General features: G+C 36.4%; 1 pseudogene; it reads left to right on the plus strand.

Moving 5' to 3' along the window:
• Nucleotides 1-15,685: 15,685 nt before the first annotated feature.
• Nucleotides 15,686-26,631, plus strand: part of LOC107552385 (radixin-like) — a 112,313-nt pseudogene continuing 101,367 nt past the window's right edge.

A 26,631-nucleotide genomic window follows, 5' to 3' on the forward strand; every position in this document is an offset into this window, starting at 1 on the left:
AATATTTTTACTATTTAAAATAACTGTTTCTATTTGAATATATTTCAAAATGTAATTTATTCCTGAGATTTCAAAGCTGAATTTTTAGCATCATTACTCCAGTCACATGATCCTTCAGAAATAAAAAAACATTTATTATTATTATTATTATTATTGTTGAAAACAGCTGAGTAGAATTTTTCAGGTTTCTTTGATTAATAGAATGTTCAGAAGAACAGCATTTATCTGAAATATAATTTTTTTTGTAACATTATAAATGTCTTTATCGTCACTTTTGATCAATTTAAAGCATCCTTGCTAAATAAAAGTATTAATTTCTATCATTTCCCCAAAAAATTTAAAATATAATTAAAATACTGACTCCAAGCTTTTGAATGGTATATGTATAATGTTACAAAAGCTTTTTATTTCATATGAATGCTGATCTTTGGATCTTTCTATTTGATCTTTCTTACTGTTCAAAAAATTTTGACTGGTAGTGTATGTATGTAGCCTATGTATCACACTCATATCACATCTTGTTTTGGATGAGAATAAAATGTCAGGTCCAACAATATCGTGTTTTTTTTATTTAAATCGAGCTTTATTCGCATTGGCCCATGGAAACCTCTATGAACACACTTGACTTGGCTAAAAAATAGCGGGGGACGAATTTACGTTTTATAAAAAAATGTTACGCATACACTCATGACGCGCAACCGCATTAGGATAGGTTAGATTCCTGCCTCCGTTGCCCCAATCAAGCACTTTACCAATTCAACTACTCTCTTCTTCTCCTACTGCCTTGCTATTTGGCCCGCATCACTCACCGCAGAGCAAGCCTGTTCTTGATAAATCTGCTGTGAAAACGTGGGGAAAGCCGACGAGGAAGAAGTTGGGGTAATGTGCTCTTTATATAGGTGGAGCAAAATACTTCATCGCTCCGTCTATAGCGCATTGTGATTGAATGTTTACGCTGTCAATACAGGAGACAAACCAATGGGCCACTGGCTGCTCGCTGTCCCCGCGTGATGGTTTTCGACAAAAAAAAAACATTCTGTCAGCCCCTTAAGTGCGTCGGCCCACCGGGAAAATGCCCGGTATGCCCGATTACCAATCCAGCCCTGTTATAAATCTAACGCGAGGCTCTTACTGTTACGGAAGTATACTCGGAACACAGAGAAATGGGTAAGTAGGAGTTTATTCACAACAACTGAGCTCAACAGGTAACCAGGAGGATAGACTTGTAATGGATACTGGAGTGGAAAGGTCGTGGGGTGATGAGTCTCTTTTTTGCAGGACCAGGAGATCGGGAAGGAGCTGAAGACCAGAGGCACGGAGACGATGGAGGACTAGGACGAGGAGAACACACTGGGGAGATAACAGGAGGTAAGTTCAGGTTCAGACACTTGTTTAAAGAGAATAGCAGTGGTGCTACTGTCATAGAGTCCTTTACGCATTAACGAGACCGGACGCTGTAGTGAGGTGCTGGGTGTGCATATAAAGCCAGTTTGATGAGGGTGCAGATGGATGTCAGGTGCGTGTGATTAATACCCAGGTGAGGGAGTGCGCTGGGATTGGCTGGTGAGGAGACCTGGCTGATTAGTGACACTTACATTCACAATGTACATTCACTCATTTTGGCCTCTACAGCTCATTTTGGTGGTGAAGTGTGCAGGAAATTCTGCTAGACTGAAATTTAGTCTTTAGTAAACAGTCTTCAAGAGTGCAAATAAAACATTAAGTTTTAAGTACATTTCAGACTCGCGTGAGGTTTCCACAAGCACCAAAGTCTACTTGAAAAAACAATTCACTGCGTTTAAAGTTTAGAAAATAATATTTAATGGGTTCATATGATGTGATTTCAATTTTTCTTTTCTCTTTGAAGCGTTACAAGCTCTTGGTGCATAAAGATCTGTAAAGTTGCAAAGACTAAAGTCTCAAATCCAAAGAGATATTCTTTATAAAAGTTAGGAATCAACCACGCCTACCTAAGACGGCTCATTCTAACACGCCCCCCACATGTCTACGTCACGATGTGGGAAGATTTGCATAATCTTGGGTAAACTTGAAGAGCAGTGAATGGGAGAGCACCAGAAATATATTTTTTGCATTCCCAGTTGCTCAAATAGCAAAATAAAAACTCCACAATAGTGTTTTCGTGACTTTCAATAAAAGGAAAAAAAAAGAGAGACTGATAATGGCTGTCAGAAGAGAGAACGATGTCAAATTTACCATCCCTCCCATAGACGCTGCATTAGAAACACCCTCGCATTAGCGTTAACTGTTTTTTTTTTGTAATTTGATGCAAAGGTGATATAATACAAAGGATAGTGTTATAAATGTAGATACATTTAAAAAAAAATACAAATATGAAAAACTTTTTTTATTATAGGATTTACGATGCTGATGATCATTAAACGCATCATCACAATCTTGTGAAAAGGGTCCATCGTAAGCTGTATCTTTCTTTATAAATCTGATAAAACTGAAGACTCTTCGGAGATGTGAATGATGCAATACTACACTATAGGTACTCAAGATAAACATAAGATTGGCCGAAACTGTGTGCGTTATGTCCCCTTTAACATGGTCAAGTCGCCTTTATTTTAAAGCACTACAGCACAGATTTAAGCAGCAGAAAATAATGACCATGGTGCAAACAGAATCAATTCTGCTGCGTCGCAGCTCCAAGAGAAAATGGTAAATGGTCGTTGTTCAGTTTAAGTCGTCTGCATCCGAAAACCATCAGACAATGACTTTGTTGCAGGCAGCGTTTGTTCATGAAGGTAACTAATGAAACTGATATCAGACATGCTTCTGAGGCAGCTTAATGTTCAATGATCTACAACAAAATAGAACGAGCTTTGGTGATAATTAAGCGAATATTTAATTACTTAATAATACTGATTTCTCGCTAGAAATAACTTCAGACACCATCTTTATTTTGCTCAACCATCACATGATAGGACACACAGGATTGTGGGTATCAAGGCAGCGAAGGATGCATATATTCTGCCTTTAGATATCGACCAGATGAAGGCATCTCGGGAGGCAGGAAGTGAAGCTAACATTGGATTCGACATGTCTTGATGCCTTTCTACCTTGAAATGTGTCATTATAATGGCAGCATTTTCCAGTTTCGGATGCAGCCGTCAGTTCAGTGTTGATTCTGTCTGGTACAAGACACGCTTGTTCTGTCTAGTCGTACTGGAAACATGCTTGTTCTTAAGCTCACGGTTGTTATTGGGAATATGCTTGTTCTTAAGTTATAGTTGTATTGTCGGGAACACGCTTGTCCCAGCGCTATCTGGTTGTTATTGGAACATGCTTGTTTTAAAAGCTGTAGTCGTATTGGGAACATGCTTGTTCTTAAGCTGTAGTTGTATTGGGTATATGCTTGTTCTTAAGCTACCTGATCATTATTGGGAACATGCTTGTTCTTAAGTTATAGCTGTATTGATGCAGCCGTCAGTTCAGTGTTGATTCTGTCTGGTACAAGACACGCTTGTTCTGTCTAGTCGTACTGGAAACATGCTTGTTCTTAAGCTCACGGTTGTTATTGGGAATATGCTTGTTCTTAAGTTATAGTTGTATTGTCGGGAACACGCTTGTCCCTGAGCTATCTGGTTGCTATTGGAACATGCTTGTTCTAAAAGCTGTAGTCGTATTGGGAACATGCTTGTTCTTAAGCTGTAGTTGTATTGGGCATATGCTTGCTCTTAAGCTACCTGGTCATTATTGGGAACATGCTTGTTCTAAAGTTACAGCTGTATTGTTGGGAACATGCTTGTTTTGGTCATCAGCATATGGATTTGTTTTGGGGGGTTATCGCTGCTCTCCCTGCTCTCATCCATGCTAGGCTGCATGGATGCACAGGGAGTTCTTGCCCAGAACGGAACCATACCGCCAATCCAAACTGTATGCTAATTGACAATCATCTTTGACGATAGTGGTCCTGACAGAAATCTAGCGTAGCGTTAGTTCTGGCCGTTAGTCAAGCTTGCATCAGCTGACTCTCAGCTGATCCCCATCTACCTATAGGAATATGACATCTATCTAAGCATTCATATATAAGGTCCCTCAGTATTATCAGCAGTTTTCGCATTGCTCAATAGCTAATTACCCTCCTCCATCCCCAGCTCCTCCTCTGTCAATCAGGATTCAGCCTTCTGATTATCCTTTGAATCAGACTAATTCTAAAATGTGTACATAAAATGAATGAACTTTAATGATATCTGCAATACATTTATGTTGGTTCTGTTCCGTTTACCCTGGGGGGTTATCGCTGCTCTCATCCATGCTAGGCTGCATGGATGCGCAGGGAGTTCTTGCCCAGAACAGAACCATACTACCAATCCAAACTGTATGCTAATGTCAGTCATCTTTGACGATAGTGGTCAACAGAAATTGGTAATAAAAATAGATTTAAGTGAACAATAGCCTTTAAAATTACTTAAAATACATATATAATAGCAATGAAGCAATGAGAATTAGTTCAAATAAAGTATCAAAAGCAAGAAATCATATGGTTTTATTGAACAAAATTGTTAAAATACTTAATGTATTATAAACAATAGAGCTAATGTACATTACACATTACAACAAAGGCCTGCAGAGGGCTCCAACGGCCTGACAATTGTTTTTACACATTACTGTGCGATCTAATCCTTGTTTAATACTGACCAAGCACCATTTAATTCAAATGTTCACTTAATCTTTAATATTTGGCTATTTCTTTAGGACAGAAATGCTATAGCCACTGTAATTAAATTAATATTTAATTACTTAATGGGTTAGCTCCTGCGTACCTAACTAGTCTTCTACCACGCTACAATCCATCACGCTCCCTAAGGTCGCAAAACTCTGGACTTTTGGTAGTACCTAGAGTAGCAAAGTCCACTAAAGGAGGTAGAGCTTTTTCGCATTTGGCTCCCAAACTCTGGAATAGCCTTCCTGATAACGTTTGGGGTTCAGACACACTCTCTCTGTTTAAATCTAGATTAAAGACACATCTCTTTGGCCAAGCATTCAAATAATGCATCTCATAATCTTTTACTGCAGTTATATCTAATCAAATGCACATTATTATTCTTTAGTTTGGGTTAAACAAATCAATTTAGCAGTTTTCGCATTGCTCAATAGCTAATTACCCTCCTCCATCCCCAGCTCCTCCTCTGTCAATCAGGATTCAGCCTTCTGATTATCCTTTGAATCAGACTAATTCTAAAATGTGTACATAAAATGAATGAACTTTAATGATATCTGCAATACATTTATGTTGGTTCTGTTCCGTTTACCCTGGGGGGTTATCGCTGCTCTCATCCATGCTAGGCTGCATGGATGCGCAGGGAGTTCTTGCCCAGAACAGAACCATACCGCCAATCCAAACTGTATGCTAATTGTCAATCATCTTTGACGATAGTGGTTCTAACAGAAATTATTTTTGTGGTAATAAAAATAGATTTAAGTGAACAATAGCCTTTAAAATTACTTAAAATACATATATAATAGCAATGAGGCAATAAAAATTAGTTCAAATAAAGTATCAAAAGCAAGAAATCATATGGTTTTATTGAACAAAATTGTTAAAATACTTAATGTATTATAAACAATAGAGCTAATGTACATTACACATTACAACAAAGGCCTGCAGAGGGCTCCAACGGCCTGACAATTGTTTTTACACATTACTGTGCGATCTAATCCTTGTTTAATACTGACCAAGCACCATTTAATTCAAATGTTCACTTAATCTTTAATATTTGGCTATTTCTTTAGGACAGAAATGCTATAGCCACTGTAATTAAATTAATATTTAATTACTTAATGGGTTAGCTCCTGCGTACCTAACTAGTCTTCTACCACGCTACAATCCATCACGCTCCCTAAGGTCGCAAAACTCTGGACTTTTGGTAGTACCTAGAGTAGCAAAGTCCACTAAAGGAGGTAGAGCTTTTTCGCATTTGGCTCCCAAACTCTGGAATAGCCTTCCTGATAACGTTTGGGGTTCAGACACACTCTCTCTGTTTAAATCTAGATTAAAGACACATCTCTTTGGCCAAGCATTCAAATAATGCATATCATAATCTTGTACTGCAGTTATATCTGATCAAATGCACATTATTATTCTTTAGTTTGTATTAAACAAATACATTTTGTTTGGTTGGAACAGCAGCTACGCTAATTATGTCTCTATTTCTCTGTTTTTGCCAAGGGATACTAGGATTTACACAAGCTTCAGTCTGGATCCAGAACACCTGAGAAGAGATGATGCCAACCCCTCATAGGACCTCAGATGATGCCAACCCTGAAACAACATACAGAACTACCACATTATGCTATAAGTTTGATTGCATCATATAATAATTGCTGTTAATAGTGTTCGTCGTCTGTTTGATTACGTCTTTAATTGATTTTTCCGTACATTTCTGCCATACGTACATTGACTGACAGTCACCACTGATAAGCTACCACTAAATATTGTAGATACTTAATTTGCTGTAAAGTTGCTTTGCAATAATTTGTATCGTGAAAAGTGCTGTACAAATAAACTTGAATTGAAAAAAACTTGAATATGTGGACATCAAAACGTGTAAACACAGAGTGAGGGTTTGAGCTTTTATTTTAAAACCACGATGTATTCTCCTGTGTTTGCATAGATTTATAAATTATTTACCTTACAAATCTGATGAAATGGCGCACGTTGCGTTCCCAGATGAACGTTATAATAAACCCAAACTCACAACAACATGCAGAGATGGAGTTTGAGACGCTCCACACATGTAAATGATAACAGTTCCTGTGGAACTACTGTGAACGGAGCCACTGTCTGACGCACCTACTTAACCTACGCATATAAATAATTAAAGCGCATATACTGTATTAGAACTGCATGGCATATAATTATTTAATTAAATCGTAGCATTTGTGAATTCACAATTATGCTTAATTATGATTTTTAAATGGGTTTAATATATCATGCAGCCTTGGAAAACAGACTAATAATGGGTGCAGACGGGCCACTTGTGCTTTTAGGGGGCACAATTTTAAAATTAATCTTAAACTACTTTAAGTAGCCTATTATTCATTCAGTCATTTTTCACCATGTCATGTATCGCTGCAATCTAGATGTAATCTATAACAATTTCAACTAAAATGAATGTTTCATCATGTTTCATTTATTTGACAAATAATTTTGTATTGTAGTGTCAGAGGCATCATTTTTGAGGTGGCACGAATAGGGGGCTCTCATGCTTGTCATATGACACACAGCAGCCACAAACAGATATAGGCTTACGTCTCTACTGAAAGAAATTAATTAAAATAAAACCATCACAGAAAATTGTAATGATTTCCACAACAAATAACATTACAAACCATAAATTTTTAACCATTAAAACCATTAAAAATGGTTTTCTGTAGTGTGTTTTGGGACATATTCCATTAGGATTTATTGGTTTTAACAAGCCACGAATAGAAGGCAACCAATTACAAGTAGAGACCAACAGGGTTCATTACAGTTTCCCTTAAAACCAATGCAAGTCCCATTATAACCAGTAAAACCATTACAAATGTTCTAATGGTGTCTAATGTTTTATTCAGCAGGGGTTTCATTTTTTTAGTTTTTTAATATTCCCAAAATACATCATGAAATATCTCGATTCTCAAATATGTGCAAGTAAATGCATTTTGCACCTTTATAGATTATTTTAGTTCTCTAGTAAAGTAGCCTAATAGTATTAATCTTTGCATAAAAATTCGTCTTTTTACTTAAGTACCAGATATGGTGTCATACCATTAAATATATTTAATACGACTGACTTTGTATTTAATGTGAAGTTAATAAAAACATAGTAAGTTACTAATTAGCCTATAACACTTTCATTGTACAAAAAGAGAGCAAAGAACGTTTACACTATCAAAGAACATTTTCACTTCAGTCCAGCGAATTCAAGCACTCTCAAACTCCCATAACAATCTCTAAAGCTGTTTACACTGTAAAATTAATATATTACTTACATTCGTACATCTTCACTTTGTTGTTTCTGATGAGATAATTAGCCAGAGATTGCAGTCAGGCAGCGCGCGCAGTGACGAAACAGCGTGTTTCAGCGGTGACTCATCTGAACGCCTGATTGTGTTCATAATCTCAAATCTCAAATCTTTGTATTCATAAACTCAACATAATAGTATGGGATTGGTTATAATGTGCAGTGCTTTAAAAACGACACACACGTTTTAAACCCCCCGCCATTAAGTGATGCAGATTAAATTCAGAGTAACAAACCAACAGCAGTTACAAGTATGCTGGCTGAATATATTTAGCAACTCCTACAGTTAAATATAAAATACTTAAAGGGGTAATATGATGCTGCTAAAAAGAACATTATTTGGTGTAATGAAATGTGTTTATGCGGTTTAAGGTTAGGTCCTCTATGCCCTGCCTTTCTGAAACGCGTCGATTTAACAAAGCTCATAGTTCTAAAAAAGCGAGGTGTGCTGTGATTGGCCAGCTATCCAGTGCGTTGTGATTGGCCGAATACCTCAAGCGTGTGACGGAAATGTTATGACCCTTACCATATTGTAATGATGCCCTGTCAGGCCGGAGCGATGATTCAAAAACATTAAAACCCATTATAAACGAGGCATTCGTTCCAGTGGGGACATAATTATGGATTATAATGACTTATACTGTCTTTTTATGCGTTGCATCACGCCACGTAAACATAAAAGTCTGCATTTGTGATCAGAGAAATGACAAAGAACAAGCCCTACTCTACACTGCCCAAAAAACTCGCTTTAAATATATAAAATATAAAAACTCTTTAAATATAAAAAACTTACTTACAGTCTTTGAGTCAGAATCGCATCATATTTAAATAATGCAAAACTTTAATGCATTATTATTTAATTATTATACCATTAGTAATTAACTTATTTATTCATACTTTAGAACACTACAGATACAACAATTTGGTATAATAGTCATTTTATAATAAATCCAAAAGCAAGACATGACAAAAACTAGGGAGTGGAAATGGCAACTATAAGCTGATGAGTGATCCTCTGCTGCCATCTACTGTTTACAATGGTAATTTCATGTCATTTCCATCTTAAAAGTCTTTGTTTTTTACTAGGAGCAGTGGTGGATGAAGTACACAAATCAAGTACTTGAGTAAAAGTACAGATACGTATAATAAAATATTACTCCAGTAAAAGTAAAAGTACCTTTTTAAATTTTACTCGAGTGAAAGTACAAAAGTACTCGATTTTTTTATGTACTTAAGTAAAAAATTACTGATAGATTTATTTAGCAATTTTATATAGGCTACTTAATTTAATTTTATATTAGCACATATATTTTTTTATAATCCTACTGCTCAAAATACCTGGAATTTTCCCAAAATAACCACTATATGGAGTCAAGATATATTTGTGTTGTTGATATGTACTACGTTGACGAGAGTGATGTAGTAATGTTCACTGTGAAGCTTACACTGTGAAGTACCTGAGAGAAAACAGATTTGACCATCTGATTTTCACCAGTAAGAAAAAAGTGTTTTAAAGCTTGTTGTTTTGCAGAACATCACAGTTATATATGACATGAGAATAAGGCCTGAATTTAGGAAGAACATTTTAAGGAAAATATAATTATATTTTCATAATGATTTTTTTTCATCTCAAACCTTGTCTGTGGTGTAAAAACTACAAATGCCCCCACAGGGCATCACTTCCCACTTTGATAATTACTGTAGTTACCATGTTCTGAACATCACATCCTTTCTTTCCCCCCCAGATGTATTCTATCTAGGTGGTTGAGTAAAAATATTTGGACTTTATATCTAAAAATTACCTCAACTTAGCACCAGCAAGCTTGTTAGCTAGACAGTTAGCATCAGCTAACAATATTTACTTATTTTCAGTATGGTTATGATGAATAAACATTCATATGTTCTACTTCGCTAGTTAATCCAAACAATATAAAAATGTATACTGTTGATAATGCGTAGCATTTTAATAAAACTGTTAACTGCAGCGGGGAATTTGAACGTGCATGAGTTATTTTAATCTGTGTTATTTTAATGTTTTTTTACCTAAAACAGAGACACTGATGTTGATGTGTCTGCATTCAATCATTTCAGTGGGCTTAAATAGATCACCCTTTACAGCAGATTTAGTTCACAAACAACGGACAGTTTTGACCTAAATCTGATTTTCAGTTACAATAATTAATCCTAAAATTCGACATTAGTAACTTACTTTTATCAGCATCAGTCGCACACACGCTCACAAGCTCTCCCTGTTCTTACTTGTGAATTCAGTTCACTGGAGACTCGCACTAAACGGTTCATTTGAATCAGTGAGTTGTCGACTCGAGAACAGCTGCAATCAGATCATTCTAATTCGTGAATGAATCGTTTGGTGCAATTTGCGAACCAATTTAAAAGGTTCATTGAAAAGAATCAGTTTGTTCTGGAATCAGACATCGCTTCTGCGTGTCGGAGCACGTGCTTCAAGGGGGTCTAGCTGCAGCCTTGCACTTGCCCGCTCAGACTTGCAATCTCAGACACTTGGGGTGCGTCCGAAATCGCATACTGCTTAGTAGGTACTACATTTGAATTTGAACGTACTACTCGACCGTTAAAAAAGTACGTTCTATATAGTATGAATGCGAGTAGTATGAATGGAATTCGGACGTACTACTCGCCTCGCATACTGTTTTTCGCCTACTATATAGTATGGAAGTATGCGATTTCGGACGCAGCTTTGCGCTTCCGCTAGCGACATCACTTGCTGTCTTTTTTATTTTTTATTTTGTTCTATTTATTGATTACTTTTTGTTTGAATCTCTCAACATTTTACAACAGTAGCCAGGTGGTGAAGACAAGAAAAAATAAACTAAATTACAAAGTCACTTGCAATCGCCACTTGCACTTTCAGATACCTGCGACGTCACTTGCAATCGACACAAATCCTGCGTGTTGCCAATGGAGACAAGACGCTGTGGTGATTAAACGATTAAAACTAATTTAGTACTATAACATACAGGGTCCTGCAAGAAAAAGACAAGACCCGCGAATCCGTCGCCACAGAACAGCAGAATATGAATGCAATGCACAAAGTCTCTCGTTAAGCGTTTTCGTCCTGTAGAAAAACATAAAGACTTAACATGGCGTAATGTATTAAGATACATTAAGTTCAATTAAAAGATCAAATTCGATATATAGTTATTATTTAATGTACTACAAGGCAAACAGATGGCTATGAACACAATGCGCAAACTTTCACTTGTCCTCCCATACAGCAAAACGCTTAATGGCATAATAACGGACTATGATAAAGACAATACAGTAGCCTATATGTCTTGTTGTTGACTCAAAGTATATACAGAACAGCAAATATGAACGTGCATTTTGAAATGCATTAAGTGATTTTAAAAGGATCAACTCCGTACAGGCAAGCAGAGGAGCCCAGAACGCAATGCGTTAAATTGCACGTTAAACATTTTCCTCCTATAGAAAATCATTATAAATAAAACACGTAATGTAGCTTAATGGACAAAGACAATGATATAAAAGAGCTGTAGACAGTTTATTCTATATGGAAAAACGCTTAACGCGAAACTGTGCGTGTTGCATTTATTCTAGGCTCACCTGCTTGCCTGTATATTAGTTATGTATATTAATAATGCAGAGGAGCATATTGAGTTTGGCCTTTTTGGTCCATTATGCCACATTATGCCACGCACGTTTTCACCTTACCCAGTGGAGTTCATGCCACTCCTCAAGGGCAGCTGTTTGTGGTGGACTGTGGAAATGTCTGTGTGCAGATAACTGATCTACAGAGAAATGTTGTGCAACAAATCTCTCCTCCAGCATGTGAGGGTACTTCCAGACATTGCTGTAACTTCTTTGATGTCGCTGGTAATAATAAGGGCTTAATAGCCCTTACTTGTGCTGCTGAACGTGTACTCCTGGTGTTTAGCCGGCATAGTTAGCTTCTGCAGACTTTTGGAGAAACATCAGGGCCAGCAGGTGCTCAGCAAGATCTGGAAGCTCCAAGATAAGTTTTTGGTGGCAGATATCCACTGTGGAACCTTAACAGCCTTGAAGCTGGGTCCTAAGACAGGAGCTAAAATGGAGCGCACAGTTGTTACATGCTTCCATAGGACTTACCTGGTGGCAAATTACTTGACATCTGGTTTGATAGCCGTCTCTGAGAGGGGCAATGAAACTGGACGGGCACCTTGTATAAAGGTGCTAGAACCTGGGTGGAACACCATTCGTATCTTGGGTATCTGCTCTGGAATGGGTCCTGTCCTTTCGAATCCTTGGGGCATTTGTATTGATGCAGATGGAGATGTGCTGGTTGCAGACTGGGGAAAGCAGCACTGTATTGTGCTTTATTCTTCTGTAGGTGTTGGTCAGTCTATTGTGAGCCAAGGTCTGAGCAGCCCTAGAGGCCTTGCTGTGCTCCCTGATGGCCACCTTGTAGTATCAGACAGCAAAGTTTTCATGCTGTCAGTAACCTTCAAATATCAGTTCCTTATAAAAATGGGTGGATTGGGTTTGTTTGACCTTTGCTTGATTAATCTATTCTATTAAATATTTTATATGACCTAAGTAGTATTAAGAATGTTAAATCCTAGCTAGAAATATATATAGATTTGATTTAAGGATATTTAATCATTTGAAATGTTTTAAATGACAATCTCTTTGTTGTTTAATCTCTATAATCTCTGTTATTGTAATGTTTTCATTTAGTTTGAAAAAAAGGTATGGCTTTCTAGATTTCTAGATCTATTTGTTTGACTTTAATATTTATTAAAAGCATATTTTATACTTTAAAAAGGCTTAATATTTGATCATTTTAAAGATATAATGACACATAAAGTGTACAATAACTGAATGTGCTATCCATGGGATAACTAGAGGTGCGTCCCGATTTGCGTACTTATGCACTATTCTATGCCGTTTTTCACAATTAAAATTACAAAAAGAAAAAAAGTGCACCTTAAATACCCAGATGATGCACTTAATTTACCAAAAAGTGTGGAAAAGTTGGACACTTCATGCATTCAGCTGTCACTGCTTTATTTACGTTGCGGAGGGCATATCAGACTGATGTTGAATGGCAAAATTAAAAAAAAAAAACGTATACAAAATATTGTATAAGTGCATAATGAAGAGTGCGTCATTTGGGGCACAACTTTTTAACTTGTTTAACTTGTAACAACTGTTTAAGAATAATCACTGTAGCGGATCAGCTCATGGGAAATATGAATAATTAACCATAACTAGTTATAATTAACTATTCATTGTATTATTCAGAAGGTTGTGCATTACGTTTAAGATTTCTATTAATCATGCGTTTGAAGATTTTGTTTTTGTCTTTATCTTGATTTGTCTGTGCTTAGCAGTAAAATCGTTTAGCTTAAAATAAACTAAACACCATGTTCAAAACTTTGTCTTCATATTATGCAAGACACTGAGTCAAGCCTCTTCCTCATGCTGAACAGCAAACAACAAATTAACAAATTAGTGTTTCTCAATCCTTATCTTTAGTAGTTGATAGTGACATGAAAGCGGAATGAAGGATGAAAGATTTGATTCCAAACTGTTGCAATCAAAATTATTCAACCCCTTGACCTGCAAGACATTTTGCTGAAAAGAACATAATTTTCTGAAAAATGTTCAACAAAGGCATCAGTAAACTATTGTAGAAAGTTTACACATTCGAGTGATTCTGAGAACATAAAGTTCTTATATGACCTCAGTAGTGGAGTGTGGTCTTATATGACCACATACATGGAGGCATTTTTTTACCTCCATGTATGTATGTGTAACAGCTAATTCAGTTTTCTTATAGAGTTCCAAAGACTTAATTGTGTTTTAACAAATAAGTGACTTAAAAACAACTGCGTTGAATATGGGTTGAATAATTGATTATAGCTAAATAAAAAAAACGTTATCACTTTTAATTTGCCACTAAACTGTTATCGATGTAGTAAAAAAAACAAAATAATAACTCTGGATCTTACAGAAAAGCTTACATTTGTAAATTAATACTTATTGATTTAGTGATTTAGTCATTTCAATTGCAGTTGTATGTGTGTGTGTGACGGGGCTGACGAGACGTGAGACGTGTGGATCCATCTGCAGGCTTTATTAAAGAGACGTGGTAAACAGGCAGGGTCAAACAATGGCAAACAGGTATATGGCGGGCAAAACACAAGAATAGTCCCAGGGCTAGCGTAGGTCACCAATCGGCAGACAGAATCACAGAGGCGAGACGAGAGGGAAAAATCCAGGAAAACAGGCAAAGATCAGAAACCGCAAAAACAGGCAAGGCAAGGCAAACCAAGGAAAACACAGAGACTCGGAATGGGGTACGGGCTAAACAATACTCAGATGAGAATGGCAGTTTGAGTGGGTGTTATATAGTGAGTGAGGTGATAAGAAACAGCTGTGTGCAATGAGTGCAATCAGTGCAGTGTGCAAACCGTGCAATGAATGATGGAATATGTAGTCAGGGGGGGTATGCAACAGTTTGTGTTGTGCGAGAGTCAATGTAATGGAAAGGGTGACCTCTGGTGGTGAATAAACAGAAGTCCATGGACCGAATTCGTGACAGTGTGTTTGTGTGTGTGTGTGTTCTAAAGAAATACAAAAACCAAAGACAAAAAAAAAAAAAAACTTAAGATCCTTGGAAAATCTTACAATTAATGGAATAAGATATTTATATATGTATTTATTTAGTTATTACTTAATACGGTTAATGATTAATTATCTAAAGTGAGGATTTTGTAATGATGGAATCTTTTCCTCTTTTCTGGACAGCTCTGTCAGTAAATTGTGTCATGTTTACCAAAAGATTACTGCACACACTCGAAAATTCATTGCATCCACCCACCGAGAGCACCAGTATAAAGGGCAGTATGCAGGGCTGCAGTCCCTGCTTCAGTGCCTTTGGCTGAGTTCAGCTAACCTGGATCAAGTGAACAGCTCATTATGACTGTGGTGTTACTTTCCCTGTATGCATGCTTGGCTCTAGCTCTGAGCAACGCAACTCCAGTGAGTATCTGATACAATATCACTTTCCATCTAGAAAGGACTGCAGAGTTCCAAAACAACCTTTCTTCATAGCTTTTTCAAGATCCTTAAATGCAATGGTGCAAATATAGCAAGTAGTTTAATCACAGCACCCTTGTACTGTAGCCTAAGGGGGTTTATGTTTTTATGCAATATTTACATGTAACATTTTATCCATGTTATTACATGCAGTACAACATTTGCATGTACTTTGCTTTCTGTGGAATAAATGTGATTATGAATATTTTTGAAACTCATATTTGACCAGTGTGTTTGCATAATCCTCTGTTTACTTGTAAGTTTAAATTTAGTCTATCGTTGTTTGTGATATCGCATAATACTACAGAGAACTATCAATAACACAGATACTTAAAGTCCACATCAGCAATTTTTTATTCATGTTGCTGCCTTCAGTTCACAGCCCATGCACAATAACTTCATGTTTAATCAGTAGGCAGCAATTTGCTAAAGCATGTAATTTAGTTACATATTGTCAGGGCTTGTTTTATGTGTAATACAGTCATTTAACCGAAAGATTAACTTTAAGCTTCTGAAAGTATAAAGCATTGAATTTAACATTTTCATTTAAATCATTTTCTTTATTTCAGCCACCATGAAGTCATGATAAAAGGTAGGTTTGAAAATCTAGCGCTGCAGTTTTACAGATATTCTGACATTCTTGGTGTTTTACAAAATTGCCAAATTCTTCTTGCCACACTTCTAAAGGTTTTTACTAATAACATATTGTAATGTTGATGGTATTTTAAGAATTAAATGTGTTACATATGACTATCAACTGGATGTTAAGCACTATTTTTACTCTTGATCTACTGCATGCTCTAGATTTCATGAATGATTGTAACAAAGTCAATGATTGAGAAGGAAGAGGACGGGGTCAGCTTGACTGCTGCTGGTGATTTTATTCGGGTTTCAATTAATAAAGAGAACGTTGCGCTACCAGCGCTCAATATAGCACAATTGGATAAGCAAAAACATAGGGGCTATCCAGAGTAGCTACAGTCTCCACACATGCACTGTAAAGATGTGTGCAGATTTACTTCAGGCAATACTCACTATGTCACCAGGATGCACAGTGTCTGGATCCTGTTACAAATATGATATTTTCTATTAGCACCACGTCGCTGACTTTTTATCCATTATGGACTAAACAAATTTAGCTATTTCCACAAAATTGACATGATACCTCAAGCCTTCTGGAGTCCAGCGACACAGTCTCATCATCGGCAGAAGTGCACTCCACTGCTGCAGATGTGCCTTCCTTCTGCCATATTCAATAAAAATTCTATTGATAGTTTTGACAGGACATGCCAAGCCTATGATTTTAATAAAGAGTACTCACCGGCAGATCACAGTCTGGTGGCTCCAGAAGTGTGTTACCAGACACTGCAAGGTAAGGCAAAGTCAGACAGTCCACATAAAAAAATCTAAATATTTTATTGTATTCCATGTGCAGTAGTATGGCAATAATGTACCTTGTATGAAGAGGCCAGTTTCTCTTGCTCTCTTGAGTCAGTGGCTGTCCCTCCCTGGATCCCTTCCATCACTGGCTTCCCTTTATTCAACTCCAGGGCCAGCTTCTCTGCTGTGGTGGTGAAGTCTTAGTCTTGGGTTGAAGCCCATCCCAAGTTTTGCCTCTTTGTTGCCATCTCTGTTTGAAAACCTGGAATTGCAGCTGTGTGCGGAATTATCTAGCTTGCGTGGGTTGTGCTCCAGCGGCAGATGAATCTAATGTTCTGAAGAGTATGTGTGGCAGTCAGTCACCGCACCGGTGTGGATATTTACTGTACTCGCTATCACAGATTCTAGCCTACGTCTTGGAATATGACCCAAATAAGAATTTTCACCGTATATTGCCATCTGAACAAGTAAGTAACAAGTCTGCCACATTTGTTCTGACCAACTGAGGAAAAAAAACATTACCATAAATCTTGCTACTAATGGTGATTAAATCTAAAGATCTGTTAGCTCATATCACATCAAACAGTTCAAATTATTATTATTGTTATAATTTATTCTCGAATGATTAATGTTAACAACATCAGCATTGGTGACTATGAATATAGTGTGTATTAGCGTGTAGATTTCAATTTCTGCACAGTCTAATCTAATTGTCATACTCTTCGAATTTCATATTAAGAAATTATTTTAACCCAAAAAGCAAATTGTGTTCCTTTCAAACTGGTTTTCTTTAAAATACAAATCTTTGTAATCCCAGGCTATCCGTAATCAGAAGCACATTTATAACTGGAATATAATTTAATTTCATTCACATGTGTTTCATAAACACATAATCCTCTATGGATTACAATCTGCCATCAAAATGATACATTTAATTATTCCAGTTGCTGTGAGAAAAGGCTATAAACGATCCTTCACCTGCAGGATCCTCACATGCAATAGTCTAGTAGCCGGGACAACTTCTTTATGTTTACAGAAGTGACGTAATGACGCAGTGCCATGCTCGAATTTCCCGCGAAACCTACCTGTACCACTCAAATTAGAAAACATTATTATAAAATAACCGCTGTGAATCGGACTAAAGTAAGACGATAGTTTTAAACACTGGCTGGTTATGTACTTGCTCAAATATTGATTTCGGATCATTTTTAACCCAAAAAAGTTACAGACTGCAGCTTTAAGAAGGATAGATAGATAAGAGAGATAAAATAGATAAACGATTAGATAGATAAAAATAGATCAAATTATCAGATTATAGATTAGATCAAATCAATTAGAAAAAAAAACTAAATGTAAATAGATGAGACAGATTAAATAGACAGATAAAATAAACTAAACAGATAAAATAGATGTGCATAGTGCAAAGTGTTTGCAATTAATCTTCATGATAAATTTCCTGAGTAACATGCATGTCCACTGGTCACATTTAAGGCAAAGTGTACAACTCTGTCTGCCAGGCTTTTTCTCTTTGTTTTATTATAGCAGCCGTATTTCCCTTTTTACATATTATATGTTTCACCTCTTCATATGTTTACATTAGAAGCTGTTGCTCATTTGGTGAGAAGTATGCCGCACAGGTTTTATCCATTTTTGCATCATTCTTTGATCGATCCCGTGGTCTGTTTAAGAATGCCGTGAACGTGCACTTATCCCAACTATCTACACCTGGGGCATGTTCAAGCTCAAACCGGTGTGCACCGTTTTGCTACGGTTTCCGGTTTGAACGACATGTTTCCTGGAAACGGTGTGCAACGGGGTTTGAGATGCGTTTTCTCTTGTTTGGTGGGTGTGTCAAACATGTCAGCCCAATCAGCAGCAACATATAAGCGGTATTAAAGAGACAGCTCGCACAATGTAATTAACATCAAAATAAATTCACAAGAGCAAGTATATTGTTTGCACATGTTTATTTACATTAAAGGCAAAATAACTGAAATAATAAGGGCACAAGTATAGATCTGGAACTTCTTTAAGTATGTCTAAATATCAATTAGTAATTGCAATGTCTTCTGGTCCATATTCTTTCCTTAGGAAGGTGTGCTAAATACTGATTAATGTAACATAAAAATACTATACATATTTATATATTTTGCTATTGTTTTATGGAGTGGCACTTTCATAAACTTTTCTATGTCCCTCTGATTATATAATGGAAAATATTACAATAACATAGCACAACAACAGTGATCAGCAATAATGATAAGCCTAATACTCACAATAAAAATAATAAGGTCATATAGATCATAACACAGTCTTGGAGGTAAGAAGTGGATTATCCTTCACCTGAAATGTTTGTCTTTTTATCCTGAAATGCGAGGCAAATGTTGGATCACAATAATTAGGAACCACAGTTTCCACAAATCCCTTAATTTGATTGGTATGTTCTCTTTTATTCTGGACTGCAAGGGCAGTGACTGTAACATCGAGTGTATTTTGCAGTATTAAACACGTATTTATACAGATTTCGTCAGGCTCCAAAAATTATTCAAAAAGAGCACAAAGAATGGCCTTCTCAGCTGCCATAGTAGCAACTCTTGCGTCATCAGAACAGGGTGTTCAACGCACCACCGTTTCCGTTTAAAAAACGCTTTGCACCGTTTTTGTCGGGGCTGAACGCAGTCCTGGCTTGACATAGCTTCACGTTCTTATCATGGCTTGGCAAACGTGCAACGGACTAAGCCAGGATGCGCTGATTAAGCTAGGTCAAGCCGTGCCTTTACTGTTATCCTGGCTTTCTTAATTCTACTTTTGAGCAATACCCCTCTGCTGACAAGGATAAATAATTAAAAAGATAAAAAACAAAACAAAAGCACACTGTAACATTACTAACAGTGGTTAATTGCTCCATATAAACAATTTGTTTTTAATATAATCCTTTGTTAATATATCTGATGTTTGAAAAGCAAGTTTAAAAATTGTGATCTATTACAAAAGTTTCTATGTGGTGCCATCTAGTGAAAAATAATTATTGTGCACTTTTGAACAGTGAAGAAGTAATCTGAGGGTTGTTTCTGTTCTGATATGTACACTTGGGTCAGTTTAGCACTTTTATGAATTTTTATGTAATATTTACTGATTGAAGTATTCATGGGTTTCAGTCACTTGACTTTTTTTGTTGCAGCCGCCATCTTTAGGACCTTGCATAGCCTCTCCTTGGTGATCAGAAACCAAAATAACACTTAAATAACAACGGAAAACAATGGTATTAAAAAAAAATAGACACTTTAGGATTAGATCCTTATTTACTGTCAAGCGAACTGACCACAGTCTAGGGAAAACTGACGTTTGCTGGCTATTTACATCTACCTCATACACAATCCCTCTCAGTACACTCGGGCCATTTTCAGTTAAATTTTCACCTGTTAAGAGACTTGTCCATCGGACCGGATCCATCTGCAGCACCCGGCCTGGATGCTTGCGTACTCACTTTCAGATTCTGGGCCGAATCAACCGGACCAGATGCGACAACCGTAACTTGCCGACACTGCGGCATACAAGCCGGAATCGGCCGGTTGCGTAGCACGCCAGACTTAGCACAGTTGCATTTATATATCTACTGTACTGTTCATTAATATTTCATTTAAAATTAATAACGTTACCTAAACAAAACGTTTACTTTCATCTTAATTATATAGATTATAATACATAAATAACATGACTTAACAAATCTATAAACATCTCATTATTATGAAAGCAATTTTAAAGTCCATTAAATAACTAGCTTGACCAAGCTGGCATGAGGAACATTTATTTACAAAACAATTTATTAACAAAACCATGCAATTACAGCAAAAAAGCAGCAGTTATACAATAAGTGTAGATAAAATATTTAACATTTTGCCAAATTACCCATGCATTTACTTGAATGAATGCGGCATTTATATGTACACTTGGACTGTAACATTTAATAAAGGTTAAAACATAACAAATTTAAAAGGTGTTTTGAGAAACACATTGGTAAAAATTATTACCTAACTGTTACTATGAATAATTTTTAAAGGTAATCAGTGAATACTGTTCTTGGTTGTTGCTCATTGTGGGTCATTGTGCAGCATGTCTTTCCACATCTTAGTCCAGAGAGTACTTTGCTTGGGAGCTTTCATTTCTGCACCTGTAAAGAGTAAATAATGCACAAGTATCTATTACTAAAGGTCTATCTGAATGCACCAAACTGAAAGTAAATGTATATATATTCTTCTGTGATGACACTTCTCTTGGTTACTAAAAAACATTGTTAAAAGACATCTGTGCCACATTTAAGATAAATATTCAGTTATTCCTGTATGTTTCTACATGCCAAGTGAAGCAGCAACTAAAGTAGCAACAAAACTGTAATTCTGTGTTTTGTTGTAGTCAGTTACATGTGTTTTGGCAGTGGTGAGCACCTGAACATGTCTGCTTACATTTAGTAACTGTAAAAGCAGGGCACAGCTACTGCATATGATCTCAGACATATTGATGCATATACATTTTATTGCAGCAGTAACGTTACATTGCCATCGTAAGAATCACTTGCAACTAGCTTATTTAGTTAAATGAGATTATTTTAAAATAACGTTCTTCTACAGAATTATAATAGTAATAGTACAAACAGGTCCTCTTCACTCTAACATCTTTGAAGTAATTACATTCAGTTACATTCATAAAAATAAGAATGTGGAAACTAAAACTACAAACCTTTCTCCTTGTGTGCGCTGGACCGTCATCATCCTCCTCTTCTTCATCTGTTTGTTTGCGGGTCTGAGTGTTTTTCGTCAAAGTTTAGTGCAGCATAAACATTCTAGACTCACATAACTGTACTTAGATCAAAGATCAAAAACATCTCGTTGATTTATTAGCTTTAGGTGGAGCATAACGAAAGTTTTCTGGCAAATCAGCAGTCACGCACGCGAATTTAACCTTTTGCAAGTTTCATTATGAACTTGCTAACTAAAATACTAAAATGTAAACACGCATCTATGCTTACGAGAAATATTTAATCAAAAGAATCCCATACATCCAATAATCCAGTAAATAATCCATTGTGATTTGCTGTTATCACAGCCCAGAGCACAGCACAGCAGACTGACGGAATTGCAATTCGGTCCTACAAATGGCGGCCGCACCACTGTGTGACGTCACATGAAACCCATGAATAGTGCCCCTCAGCTGGAATGCTATCCCTGAGTATGCACACACCTCTCATTTAAATTGTACCTTGAAAATTGAAATTTTACTCTACTCATGATAAGAGTCATTTAAGACACTTTAAAATTTTGCCTATTGTTTGCATCATATAGTATATAATGTGTATAATTTTGTTTGTATCATCTATTGAATGTTTGTACATCCTATTTTTGTCTTTTGTCTATTTAGTGTAAATTTGTCCTTAAAGGGATAGTTCATCTTGCTGGTCCCCATTGACTTTTTTATATTGTTTTTTCCCCCTCCATACCATGGAAGACAGTAGGGACCAGCAACGGAAGGTGAACTATCCCTGTAAGTGTCACTAAAGGTACTTAACTGTTTATACTAAGGTTTCCTGATTTACTGTTTTTCATTTTCTCCGGTAGGTTGCTTATGACAACAGGAACATTGTATAGCCTGATATTGGAGAGATCAATCTTAGTCTATTCTTTCAATAGGTTAGCTACGTTTATATGTCTGTATGTTTATATTTTTGTTTCATTTGTTTATGTTTATATATGTTTAAATATGTAGCATTGTGGTCCTGTAAGGCATGACATTTTGTAAGTTTACATATAAGTTTAAGTACTTCTCAGATCTGATTGAAAAGAACTTTCACAATCCAAGAGCACTTTTTTCCATTATAAATGCCGCTGTTAACCCTTCAGTTGGTCTCTTTCCCACAGTGTCTCTGGCCATGTGTGACAACTTTTTTTGTGGACAAGATAAGGGATATTAGGCCAAATATCCCGTCTTCTTGTCATGATCCCTCTGTCCCTCCACTCTACACCAGCACAGTCAGTTTGAGCCTGTAACTCTGCCTGCTTTACAAGATATTGTAAGCCAGCTTAAACTTTCTGGATCCCCCTGTGACATTCAAGATATTGTAAGCCAGCTTAAACTTTCTGGATCCCCCTGTGACATTCAAGATATTGTAAGCCAGCTTAAACTTTCTGGATCCCCCTGTGACATTCAAGATATTGTAAGCCAGCTTAAACTTTCTGGATCCCCCTGTGACATTCTTCTTTAATGATTTTTTAACAAATTTTTGAGGTGATTGGGCATATTGTTCTAAAGATTATGAACAGCTGCCTTGAAACGGCAATAGTACCAGATGACCTGAAGCACGCCATTGTCCATCCACTTCTTAAAAAGCCTAATTTAGATCCGACAATGCTGACTAATTTTAAGCCAGTCTCAAATCTTTCTTTTATGTCTAAAATGTTAGAAAAAATAGTGTTTCACCAACTACAGAGCGTTCTGCTTAATAATATTTTTGAAGTGTTCCAATCAGGTTTTAGGAAAAACCATTCCACAGAAACAGCACTGGTAAAAGTTCTAAATTATATTTTACTGACTCTCAATTCTTGCAAGTCTGCTGTGTTAGTGCTGATAGATCTGAGGGCGGCATTTGATACAATTGATCACTCTGTTCTGATCTCTCATTTGGAGCACTGGGTGGGTATTCAGGGAAATGCTCTCAAATGGTTTCAGTCCTATTTCAATAATAGAAGGTTCTCTGTTAGTGTTGGTGAATTTACGTCGGATGCAGCTCCTCTTACATGCAGTGTCCCTCAAGGCTCTATTATCGCTCAGATTTTATTCTCCTCAATTAAGGTAAAACTGAGATTTATCGTTTTTGAACCTTCAGAAGCTGCTACCTCCCCTGGTTTAAATTTTGACCATTTGTCTTCCTGTGTGAAACCACTAGTGAAGAATTTGGGTGTGTATTTTTATAGTGCTCTCAAATTTGACAAACAGATTAGTACGGTTGTCAAAACCATATATTTTTTTTGAGGACTTTGAAAGGGTTATTCATACTTTTATTTCAACAAGGCTTGATTATTGTAATTCCCTTTATATGGGTATTAATCAAGCATCTCTTAATTGGCTTCAAATGGTACAAAATGCTGCTGCTAGGCTCCTTACTGGTGTGCATAAATGAGAGCACATTACCCCAGTACTAATATATTTGCATTGGCTCCCAATTCGTTACAAAATTGATTTTAAAGTCCTGTTGCTGGTTTTTAAAGCTGTGAATGGGTTAGCTCCTGTATATAAGTCCAATTTATTATCTGTTCACAATCCTGGAAGGTCTCTTAGGTCATCCAACCAGAGACTATTAAATGTTCCTCGGGCTAGATTGAAATCATGGGGAAACCAACTCTGGAACAGCCAACCAATTTTTATTAGAACTGCCTCTACAATGCATGAGTTTTAAGTAAAACTCAATCATCTTTTTTTCTCTGGCTTTTGATCACAGTTGAATTGGGCTGTGTCTGGTCTTTTCTGTGCAGTAGTTTATGTTGTATGGTGTTAATGTTGATGATATTTGATATATTGTACAGCACCTTGGTCAACAATTGTTATTTTTAGTGGTGCTATATAAATAAAGTTGAGTTGAGTTGAGTTGAGTAAAGCTCACTTGAACTTGGACAGTTGAAATGTGTGCAGAAGTGCATTCCATCTTTCAGTATGGACGTTGTTCTACTACAAGCCATGCATTTCCAAAGAAGACAGACTTTCTTAATTAAAGCTTTCACTTTTCCATTTCCCATTTTATTGTTGTCTCATACTGGCCTAATATGAGTTAAAAGATCTGTGAAAAACTTCTGGGGCAATTTATATTAAGACATAGTTCCTCAATGAGGCTTACCAGGTTCCTAATGATGAAAGATGTCTCCTTAAAATATTTGTCAGTTTGTTGTAGGCCAGATTTAACTTCTACAAATCCACCAAACCACTGACGGCCCATTCGTATGTATTATATAGAAGTTTAAGTTTGGATAGCTGAGAGAAATTTTCATGGTTTATCTTCTGTATAAGACACAGAAATGTTCAAATATGTAGCTTTGTCTTTTGTATGCACTGGTTCCAAATTGAGAAAGCTTTTATTGTTGAACACCTTTATGTTTTGTGTATATTTCAAAGAAAATTGTACAATTCTTAATCGAGTATCGATTCACAAGATTTATGAATAAACAACAGTAAAGCAGGAATGACACGAAACCACAGAACTGAATAAAATACACACCATGCTTGGCATTTTTAGATTAATCCTGTTACATCCCTGTTAAAACATCCAGTTGGAATTCTCTTCTTTTAATTTAATTTATTTTCTTCAGTTTCTACACCAGAGAACACCAGTCTAAAGTAAAGGGTTAGTTCACCCAAAAATTAAAATTAGCCTGTGTTTTACTCACCCTCAAAGCATCCTAGGTGTAAGTGATTTTCTTCTTTCAGACGAATCCAATCGGATTTATATAAAAAACTGTCCTGGTCCCTCCAAGCCTTTCAATGGGGGTAAGTGGGTGATGGTTGACAACAGTTCAGAAGACGTGAAATAAAGTGTGTGCATCCATAATAAAACGTCCCTCACACGGCTCCGGGGAGTGAATAAAGGTCTCCTGTAGTGAATCCATGATGTAAGACGTCGACGTTGTGTGATTAGTGACGAATGTGGAGACAAAACAAAACACAACGCCGTTCACTAATTAGAAGCACAAAATGAGGATTTGTAAAGAAAAATGTCGGAGGATTTCGATATAAGCCAAGAGGAGACTGGTTTTCCTTTGCTAAAGTAAGGAAACTTTGTTTCCTTTGCTCCAGCATTTCTCAGAGCATACGTCCTACGTCATCCGCCTGAACGTCTTCCGCATACCACAGTCAGCGGAAGTGAGAAAAAAAGTGTTTATTACACTTGAAATATGGATATTTATCTTACAAAAATGCATGGATTCGCTACAGGAGGCCTTTATTCACCCCCCCGAGCCGTGTGAGGGACGTTTTATTATGGATGCGCGCACTTTATTTCACGTCTTCTGAACTGTTGACATTGACAACCAACACCCGCTTACCCCAATTTGAAAGGCTTGGAGGGGCCAGGACAATTTTTAATATTACTCCGATTTGATTCGTCTAAAATAAGAAAGTCACATACACCTAGAATGCTTTGAGGGTGAGTAAAACACAGGCTAATATTCATTTTTGGGTGAACTAACCCTTTAAAGGTGTTATACTGCTGCTAATGTAATATTGATGCATTGTGAAAATAGCATATCTAAAATAAATTCTCAAATTTTCAGGATTTCAGGAACTTGGTATTGGGTTTTGTTCATGTGTTTACGTCTTTTATTTTGTATTCATGTTCACAGTCTTAGTTCCTGGGTTCCTGGTTGATTCTCCAGCAATTAGTTTCTATTTAAGTCCTCAGTTTGCCATGGTTCTTTGTTCTGTATCGTTTCTGTTCCACTGTTGGTGATTCTTCTCTGTTAATGTTTGTTTATTTTCTAGTCAAAATTAGTCAAGTCAACATATTTTTTTTTTTACATTTTGTATTTCTCTAATAAATTGGGGTTTAGAGACTTCAGCTTGTCATTGGTGGATGACTCAGTTGAAATCTGGAAATTAAGCTGTTCCTATTTTTATTTTATTTTAGGCCCATTTATTTATTTATTAGTTTTATTGTTATTAGTTTTTTTGTTGCTCTAAATCCATTTCTTTTAGATGTGTCTTTTACTAAATCAGGGTATCTTCCGTCCAGTCAATTTTTGTTTTAATATTGAAATCTGAAAAATGAAAAACGGGCACATATTTCGTTTTTCAATTATTCAAACAAAACGAAAAATCAAGAATCCGGCTTGATTTTTCGTTTTTACATTCAGGGATAGAAAATGAATAAACAACTTGAATATTCGATCTCTACATGTGGGCGGGAATGAAACGCCCCTCTCTGCTAATTGGTCAACCAAACATTACAACATAATAATAGTCCTAAAAAAAACTTAATAATAGTCCTCCGCTTCTATTGATTCTTAACATGTTTATTTCTACTACATTTTATCTCTTCATCAAACAGCCAGATTAATGAATGGCTTGACACAAACCATACTGAAGCAGAGCCTTTTGGCCC

The sequence above is a fragment of the Sinocyclocheilus grahami genome, unplaced genomic scaffold (assembly GCF_001515645.1).
Source record: "Sinocyclocheilus grahami isolate Dianchi unplaced genomic scaffold, SAMN03320097.WGS_v1.1 scaffold448.1, whole genome shotgun sequence".
In the NCBI taxonomy this organism is placed as follows: Eukaryota; Metazoa; Chordata; class Actinopteri; order Cypriniformes; family Cyprinidae; genus Sinocyclocheilus; species Sinocyclocheilus grahami.